This window comes from Gorilla gorilla, chromosome 1 (assembly GCF_029281585.2).
Source record: "Gorilla gorilla gorilla isolate KB3781 chromosome 1, NHGRI_mGorGor1-v2.1_pri, whole genome shotgun sequence".
Lineage (NCBI taxonomy): Eukaryota > Metazoa > Chordata > Mammalia > Primates > Hominidae > Gorilla > Gorilla gorilla.
This window is the reverse complement of record NC_073224.2, coordinates 106,040,592-106,050,997: the sequence shown is the minus strand read 5'-3', so window position 1 is coordinate 106,050,997 and position 10,406 is coordinate 106,040,592.

Here is a 10,406-nt window from a genome sequence, read left to right as displayed (position 1 = left end):
CACTAATATAGCCTATGGTTATTAGATTTGGGCTACTTTTAATCATGGAATAAGAATGTATTGGTGTAAGAGTTGATGAATGACTTTACCTGTATGAATTAGAATATTCAAACTGCAAATATTTTGCATCCCTTTTGTGACCTAATTTACAGACGTTTAAGTTGTGCTGCAATTCTGCTTTGCCATTTAATAAAAAGCTGTTTCAGAAAAAAAAATCCAGTTTTGTATTTTATACTTACAGCACATCTCAATTTGAACTTTTCAGTGTCACATCTCAAGTGCTCAATAGCTTCTTGCAGTTAATGGCTACTGCATTAGACCACACAGGTCTAAGCCCTCATCGCTTTTCCAAAAGCAGAGTTCTGATCAAAAGATTTCCTGTTTTGACCAGGTGCAGTGGCTCGCACCTGTAATCCCAGCACTTTGGGAGGCTGAGGCGGGAGGATTGCTTGAGCCCAGGAGTTCATGACCAGCCTGGGTAACATGGCAAGGTCCCATCTCTACAAAAAATACAAAATTTAGCTGGGTGTGGTGGCATGCGCCTGTGGTCCCAGCTACTCTGGAGGCTGAGGTAGGAGGATTGTTTGAGCCCAGGAAGTCAAAGCTGCAGTGAGTCGTGATCATGTCATTGCACTCCAGCCTGGGTGATAGAATGAGACTCTGTGTCAAAAGATATAGATAGAGATAGATAGATAGAGATATAGATAAATACAGATATAGATATGGAATAATATTTTTAAAATATATTATTATATAATTATAGATCTATTTCCTGTTTCAGCACTGTGGCTCACACCTTTAATCCCAGCATTTTGGGAAGCCAAGGGAGGGAGGATCCCTTGAAGCCAGGAGTTCTCAAGACCAGCCTGGGCAACATAGTGAGACCCTGTCTCTGCAAAAAATAAAAGCCAGATACAGTGGTACACCCCTGTAGTCCCAGCTACTTGAGAAGCTGAGGCAGGAGGCTCCCTTGAGCCCAGGAGGTTGCCACTGCACTCCAGCCTGGGTGACAGACTAAGACCTTCCCTCTAAAAAAACAAAAACAAACAAAAATATTTTCTGTGTCAAAACTCTTCAATACTTCCATATTGCCTACTAATTTGAACCTAAGTCCTTATTCCAGTATTTCAGATGCTGTACAAAAGCATCGCCCTATCTTTGCAGTTTCATCTTTGCTATCCTCACACAAGAACCTTATACTCTAAGCAACTAGTTTTCCTCATATTTCCAGATCATCTATGCTTGTCACCCTCTGCACTGTTGACTTGCTTAATGATCATAATAGTCCTAGCTAACATTAGTTGGATGCCAATTATATGCCAATGAGCGTGCTAGACTCTTTGTGCATTATTATTTAATCTTCACAACTCTATGAGGTAGATACTATTATCCTCATTTTACAGAGGAGAAGTTAAACTTCTGAGAGGCTAATTTGTTCAAGAGGACAAAACTGTCCATTGACCTAGAAGTGAACCAACCTTGTTTTTAAAGTAGTGCTTTCCCAAAATTATCGTGTTGCCTCTCTCTTTCTGGAATTTCCTTTTCTCATTTCTGCCTCTTGAAATTCTGCTCCTCCTTCATGGCCCATCTCTGAAAATAGCTCTTACAAAAAGCCTTTCTCGGCCAGGCGCGGTGGCTCACGCCTGTAATCCGAGCACTTTGGGAGGCCGAGGCAGGTGGATCACCTGAGGTCAGGAGTTCAAGACCAGCCTGACCAACACGGCGAAACCCCGTCTCTACTAAAAATACAAAATTAACTGGGTGTGGTGGCGCATGCCTGTAGTCCCACCTACTCGGGAGGCTGAGGTGGGAGAATTGCTTGAACCCGGGAGTCGGAGGTTGCAGTGAGCCGAGATCGCACATTGCACTCCAGCCTGGGCAACAAGAGTGAAACTCCGTCTCAAAAAAAAAAAAAAAGCCTTTCTTTATCCCCAACTTGATGTCACTTTTTGAGCTTCTACCAAGCTTTGAGGCTTTGAGGCTCCTTGTGGCAGACACATAGACTGGGTGCAGAAAAACCATCCTCTTAATTTTCTGCCTAATATGATAATTATTTGTATTTTTGCCTTATGTAACTACCTGTTAGCCCATAAAGTACAGGGGCCCTGTAGCTCCTACTCTTCTTCGTATCCTCCACAGTATATGATGCGATGGTCAGCAGACACTAAATAAATATTTTCTGATGATTTAAATTATTTCAGCACCTTCAATCCAGTCTGTTGTGGAATCTCATCCTGCACATCACTGCCAAACTGTGCTCCTAAAACACATTTTTATCATGCTGTTTTCTAGAAATGTTTTCTGTTGCCTGCTGCATGAAGTCCTGCGCCCCTGCCTTCCAAGGCTCTTTCCCCATGCTCTGGATCCCTTTCCTGAGCATTTTACTCAATTTGTTTTTGTTTTTGTTTTAAAGAGGGAGTCTCGCTCTGTTACCCAGGCTGGAGTGCAGTGGCGCGATCTCGGCTCACTGCAAACTCTGCCTCCCGGGTTCAAGCAATTCTTCTGCCTCAGCCTCCCGAGTAGCTGGGATTACAGGCACACGCCTCCATGCCAATTTTTTGTAGTTTAGTGGAGATGGGGTTTCACCGTGTTGCCCAGGCTGGTGTTGAACTCCTGAGCTCAGGCAATCTGATGGCTCATGCCTGTAATCCCAGCACTTTGGGAGGCCGAGGCTGGTGGATCACTTGAGGCCAGGAGTTTGAGACCAGTCTGGCCAATATGGTGAAACCATGTTTCTACTAAAAATATAAAAATTAGTGCCTCATCTGTAGTCCCAGCTACTTGGGAGGCTGAGGCACGAGAATCACTTGAATCCAGCAGGCGGAGATTGCAGTGAGCTGAGATCGCACCATTGCACTACAGCCTGGGCGACAGAACAAGACTAGTCTCAAACAACAACAACAACAACAACAACAAACAAACAAAACCCCAGATTTTGAAAACTCAGCCTCTGATGTAGCCATGCTGGTCCCATGGACCTCCCCAGTTGCCCAATCATTCTTGCCTCCTTTCTAGAATGGCTCTCTCCATTCCTTGGCCTCTTTGTTCTGCAAGATCCACTTCAAGTACTGCCTCCTCAGAGCCTTCTCTAACTACCCCAACTCTTCTTCCCTCTAGCTACACTTGCATGATACAAATTGTACCACGAAATTCTGATTCTGTATTTGTAGCACGTAAGATAGTTTTATCTCACTAACTAACTTGAAAATACAGGATCTTGTCCTACTCATCTTTGTATTGCACTGTGGCTTAACACATATTTAGATAATAATCAATAAACATTCGTTGAATTAACTTTTCCTAATTATAATATTCTACATGGTTTGTCTTCATTTCTGGTTCATCATGACTTGGCAGTGGCTTCTGAGGCTTTAAGCCTTAGGTTTCTCTTTGAATCTCCTCCTGGTATGCAAGAGTCTGTAAACACATACAGTGTTTGAATACATTAGGGGAACATGTCATTAGATAATCTATCCTTGTATCACTTAAGGTATTTTATAAACTTACACATCATCCTGTGACATTCCAAAGCTGTAAACTGGACTTTTGCAAAGCTGTAAATTGCCCTGAAATGGGGCACACTTTTTGCAAATTTATTTCAGTAGCGATTGAAAACAAAAAAACAAGGCAAATGTTTTGCACAACAGTTGCACAACAACTAAGTCTTATCCAGAATACTGCACAACACTAAGTCTTATCGGGAATGCAGACTCCCTTTCATCACAAACGAGGCAACATCTCCTGAATAACGTGGAAAAGGAGAAATGAAAGCAAAATAAGGAAGCTTTGTCCCTGCTTGTTACAGTTGTGCCTTCTCCAGCTTTTGAAGTCACCATCTCTTAGCTTCATGCCCCCTGAAAATCAGCTGCTTTAAGTTTCTCTGTCTTATTTAGTCTGTGTGTGTGTGTGTGTGTGTGTGTGTGTGTGTGTGAGAGAGAGAGAGAGAGAGACAGTCTTGCTCTGTCGCCCAGGCTGGAGTGCAGTGGTGCAATCTCGGCTCACTGCAACCTCCACCTCCACGTTCAAGCAATTCTCCTGCCTCAGCCTCCTGAGTAGCTGGGATTACAGGTGCGCCATCACGCCTGGCTAATTTTTGTATTTTTTTTTTTTTGTAATAGAGACAGGGTTTTGCTATATTGGCCAGGCTGGTCTTGAACTCCTGACCTCAGGCAATGTACCTGCCTCAGCCTCCCAAAGTGCTGGGATTACAGGCGTGAGCCACTGCGCCCTACCCTTATTTAGTCTTAAAGAAAAGGATTTTGAATTTTAGGATGATTCATTCCAATGCTAGTTCTAGTCTGTGTTAATTTACCCAAGTGTGCTAGGAATTTAATAACATACATTATTTTCATAATAAAATAGTTTACTTCTTACTGACCTCACTGTCCAAGAAATGCACAAAGGTGAGGTGAGGAATACCCTTCATGGACTATAGGAGAATATGGGACTAGAAAAGAGGATTTTACCATAATGTTGAGTTTCCCCTCAATTAACTTTATGTTAATATTATGCAATAACTTTCTGAAGAAAGAAAACAGAATTCTTGAGTCATTAGGGAAAATAGGAATGTTCTGAATTGAAAATATATATTCTTTCTGATATTCTGTGTAGCTTATCTGCTTGGTGCATTATTTGATCCTAGCAGACATCCCCCATTATCCTACAAGTACTCCCTGTCACCTAGCAATGTGTACTCAAAGAAGGAGCTTAATTTTACCAAGAGAACAAAATAAGACATAATTAGGGAGTACTCTAGAAGCCAATGATAAGACCCCTCCCCTAACAAATGAATAACAACAATTGGTGTGACACATTTGATGTGTTACAATTAATTACAAAGTAAGTCACGAGAAATGTGTTACTAATAAAAAAGTACCAACAGTTTGAAAGTGACATGTTTAACAATTAGAGCCAATTCAGCAGATTATCCCTATTATAATATTATGTTGATAGATGTGCATTCCAGTATGCTTTCTGGGAGAGAGAAGGGGAGAATTATGGGTAGCTACCAACGACTGATATTATTTTGTGAGCGTGTCCGTGGAAATGTGTCGAAAATGTGAACAACATCTGTCTTCTCTATAGTAATATGGGAAAGTTGAGAATAGCTAAGCTAAAAGGTGTTGGAAGTATACTTTTTTTTCACCAGCTTCCATTCCTCCTTCTCGTGGTAACAGCACCCTGATTTTAAAATGGGGAAACCCTGACACTCCTGGGCTTAAGATAGAACCAATCTTGCCCCTAGCTTCAAGAGTGGGCATAGGTCCCAAGGCCAGCCTGTCAAAGTTTTGTATCCCTCCAGCTACAATGACTGGTTGGGGAATGAGCATGTGACACAATCACAGCCTGGAAGACCTGTATCACGAGGTTCTTTGTTGCAAAGAAGAGTAGTCGATTTTGGCTGACTCAGAATTTGGTAGAAGTTACAAACTCTAAAATGTGGAATTGGCTGAATGGAGGGCGTGGGGATAGGGCAATGAGGACTCTAGTCCAAACTGGAAATTATGAATTCATGAAATATCTGTTGCCTATTGTTTTGGGGTAAGACCACAGGCCCACTGGAGTGTGGTATGAGAAGAAATGGTAGTGCTGGGCGCAGTGGCTCTCCCCTGTAGTCCCAGCACTTTGGGAGATAGACAGGTGGATTGCTTGAGCCTAGGATTTAGAGACCAGCCTGAGCAACATGGCAAAACCCTTCTCTACAAAATACATGCTGGGTGTGGTGACACACACCTGTAGTCCCAGCTACCTGGGAGGCTGAGATGGGAGGATCACTTGAGTGCAGGAGGTCGAGGCTGCAGTGAGCCATGATTGTGCCACTGCACTCAAGTCTGGGCAACAGAGTGAGGCCCTGTCTCAAAAAAAAAAAAAGAGAAAGAAATGATAGGAAAAATTCAGCATGTTGGCTTATGTTGGCTCCTTTTGTAGGCTTCAGAAAGTGGCTCACGTCTGTAATCCCAGCACTTTGGGAGGTCGAGGTGTGTGGATCACGTGAGGTCAGGTGTTCGAGACCAGCCTGGACAAGATGGTGAAACCCCGTCTCTACTAAAAATACAAAAATTAGCTGGGTGTGGTGGCGGGCGCCTATAATCCCAGCTACTCAGGAGGCTGAGGCAGGAGAATTGCTTGAACCCGGGAGGCAGAGGTTGCAGTGTGCCAAGATCACACCACTGCACTCCAGTCTGGGCAACAGAGCAAGACTTTGTCTCAAAAAAAAAACAAAAAACAAAACAAAACAAAAAAAAAACAAGAAAGAATACAAGAAAGTTACTCAGTAACTTAATCTGAAAGTGTTCTATCTAAAAGCATAGAGAGAATAATATATCACTTTGCTAAGTGAAGTTCTTTCTGCCTATAGCCTGCAATATAAAATCCCATAGTTTAGAGCCCTATAGGGTAGAAAAAGTACCAAACTGGTCGGGCGAGGTGGCTTACACCTGTAATCTCAGCACTTTGGGAGGCTGAGGTGGGCGGATCACTTGAGATCAGGAATTTGAGACCAGCCTCGCCAATATGGCAAAACCCCATCTCTACTAAAAATACAAAAGTTAGCCGGGTATGGTGGTGGGAGTCTGTAATTCCAGCTACCCTGAGGCAGGGGAATCGCTTGAACCCAGGAGGCAGAGGCTGCAGTGAGCCAAGATTGTACCACTGCACTCCAGCCTGGGCAACAGAGCAAGACTCCATCTCAAAAAAAATAAATAAAAAGCACCAAACTAAACTTAATGCAGAGGCAAGGAGGCAAAAGATTTAGCAAGAAATAAGACCAGAGTTCCAGGCTTCTGTCATGCACCTCCAGCTAAGCATTTTCCCAGAAAAGAGGGCAAAGCTCAGATTATGGGTATACATCTGCTCTTATGGCTTTTATTTTGAGCTACTTGGACAAGTACCATTAAATGGAGGTCAGGGGATGGCACAGCACTGAGGTTGATTCCTAGGAGTTTGAAATTCTCAGGTTTAAACATTTTATCTAGAAAAACATTTTTTGGGTGTGACAACTCAGACCAAAAGCTACTGAGCTTTTATGGGAACGTATTGCCAAAAAAACCCCAGGCCCAGCAATCTATTGTATTTTCTAGGTTTCCAATTTGTACCACAGCTAAAGTTGAGTAGGGCATTCCCAGAAAGGGCATTTCCATGTGCCCATCTCTGGCATAGCCGTGGAGAATAAGAGACAAGTAAGATCCTCTAGCAGGAAGAAGCAGGAACCATGCTAGACCATAAAGAAGATCCCCATAGAGAGCGAGCCTCGAGTTTCCCAGTTACCTCACCAAGGAACTCATTCTACTGCCAGGCAAGGAGTCCCATATTCCTGCCTAGCAGGACATAATTTATGCTACAGATCAACAATAACTCTGTGCTATTTTTCATCCATTCTCCTCTTTGCAGAATTAGAGTTTTCATTGTAATTACTCTGTTCCTATTTTTTTTTTAAGATATATTGGCTAAGATAGTTTAAGTTTTACCCAGTATAAGCGAATCTGGCCACTTCTCTCTCCCTCTACCATGACCACAGTTTAAGTTCCCACCATTTCCCTGCTAGACTTACGTAACAGCCCTCTAACTTCCCTACTTCCACGCTACACTCCGCCCTACAGTCTATTCTTCCCTGTACCCCAGTTCACATCACTCCCCTGTACAAAACTTTCCCATTTCTCTTTCATTTATTTAACAAATATTAAGCATCTGCTTGCCAGGCCTCAAGGAGCCATATCCAAATTTGAGAAAGAAATCAGAAAGAAATCATCAGCCAGAAATCCTGGTCTTAGAGTTGAACACTGTAACCAAATAAGACCCTGGGTTGTCTCTCACTGGGGAAGAGGTGTTGATAAGCACTCTTTTATACAGGCATGAGCATTTCTTGAACAACTCCTTATTTCTAACGGCATTCTAATTTTGTTTAGATAACCATTGTCCGTAACACCACAGACTGAAATGAAGTCAGACAGGTGGCCTGGGCCGGGCGCGGTGGCTCACACTGGTTAATCCTAGCACTTTGGGAGGCTGAAGCAGGTGGATTACTGGAGTCTAGGAGTTCGAGACCAGCCTGGGCAACATGGCAAAACCTCATCTTTACAAAAAATACAAAAATGAGTGGGGCATGGTGACATGTGCCTGTAGTCCCAGTTACTCGGGAGGCTGAGGTGGGAGGATTGCTTGAGCTCGGGAGGTCGATGCTGCAATGAGATGTCATTGTGCCACTGCACTCCAATCCGGGTGACAGAGTGAGACCCTGTCTCAAAAAAAAAAAAATTAATTAAAAAAAAAAAAAAAAAAAAAGGCCGGGCCTGGTGGCTCACGCCTGTAATCCCAGCACTTTGGGAGGCCAAGACAGGTGATCACTTGAGGTCAGGAGTTGGAGACCAGCCTGGCCAACATGGTGAAACCCTGTCTCTACTAAAAATACCAAAAATTAGCCGGGCAAGGTGGCAGGCACCTGTAATCCCAGCTACTCAGGAGGCTGAGACAGGAGAATCGCTTGAACATGGGAGGCACACGTTGCAGTGAGCTGAGATCATGCCATTGCATTCCAGCCCGGACAACAAGAGCAAAACTCCATCTCAAAAAACAAACAAACAAAAAAAACAGCCTGGGACCAGATCATGCTGCTTGTAGGCCACTTAAGACTTCTGTATTATATTCTAAGTTCACTAAAATATAAACCCAATGAGGTCTTGAATTTTTGTCACTGTTGAATTACCAGAACAGTGCCTGACTCATAGTAGAGGCTTAATATTTGTTAAATAAATGAAAGAGTAATGGGAAAGTTTTGTACAGGGAAAAACAGACTGTAGGGTGGAGTGGAGTGCAGAAGTAGAGAAGTCAGAGGACTATCACATAAGACTAGGGGGAAACGAAGGGAACTTAAACTGTGTGGTCATGCTAGAGGGAGAGAGAAATGGCCAGATTCATATTATATTTTGAAGAGGCAGGGACAGAATTTGCTAATATGGACCAAAAGAGAAGTAGAGAAGAATAACAACAAAATGATTGAGCAATATTTAATTTGGAATCACATGGCTAAATAATTTTTTTTTTTTTTTTTGAGATGGAGTCTCACTCTGTCGCCCAGGCTGGAGTGCAGTGGCGCGATCGCAGCTAACTGCAACCTCTGCCTCCAGGGTTCAAGCGATTCTTGTGCCTCAGCCTCCCAAGTAGCCGGGATTACAGGCATAAGCCACTGCGCCCAGCTAATTTTTGTGTTTTTAGTAGAGACAGGGTTTCACCTCGCTGGCCAGGCTGGTCTCGAACTCCTGGCCTCAAGTGATCCACCCACCTCAGCCTCCCAAAATGCTGGGATTACAGGCTTGAGGCACTGTTCCCGGCCTCTTTCTTTCTTCTCTCTTTCTCTCTTACCTGAGATGGGGTTCCACTATGTTGCCCAGGCTGGATTCAAACTTCTGGGCTCAAGCGATCCTCCCACCTCAGCCTCCCTAGTAGCTGGGACTATGCAGGCATGCCACCGTCCCAGCCAGAATTTTATTTCTTTTTATGGCTGAATAATATTCCATTGTGTAGAATATTACCACATTAGGCTATCCATTCATCTGTTAATGGACACTGGGTTGTTTCTACCTTTGGGCTTTTGTGAATAATGCTGCTAAGAACATTGGTGTATGAGTATCTGAATCCCTGCATTCAATTATTTTGGATCTAAACCCAGGAGTGGAATTGCTGGATTATATGGTAATTCTATGTTTAAGTTTTTGTGGAACCAACACACTGTTTTCCACTGCAGCTGCACCCTTTTACATTCCCACTAACAATGTACAAGAGTTCAGTTTCTTCACATCCTCATCAACACTTGTTATATTCCAGGTTTGTTGTTGTTGTTGTTGTTGTTGTTGTTGTAATAGCCATTCTAATGGGTATGAAGTGTATCTCACTGTGGTTTTGGTTTACATTTCCTTATAGGCTAGTGACGTTGAGCATATTTTCATGTGCTTATTCACCATTTGTATATCTGTTTTGGTGAAATATGTATTCAAGTCCTTTGCCCATTTTTAATTTTTCTTATTGTAGAGTTGTGGGAGTTCTTTGCATATTTTGGATATTAATTCTTTCATCAGATATATAACTTGTGGATATCTTCTCCCATTCTGTGTTGTCTTTACCTTCTCTTAATAGTGTCCTTTGGTGGACAAAAAAATTCTAATTTTGACAGAAGTCCAATTTATCTAACTTTTTTCTTTTTTTTTTTTTTTCTTGAGACAGAGTCTCACTCTGTCATCCAGGCTGGAGTGCAGTGGCATGATCTCAGCTCCCTGCAACCTCTGCCTCACAGGGTCAAGTGATTCTCCTGCCTCAGCCTCCCAAGTAGCTGGGATTACGGGGCCCGCCACCACGCCCGGCTAATTTTTGTATTTTAGTAAAGACAGGGTTTCACCATGTTGGCCAGGCTGGTC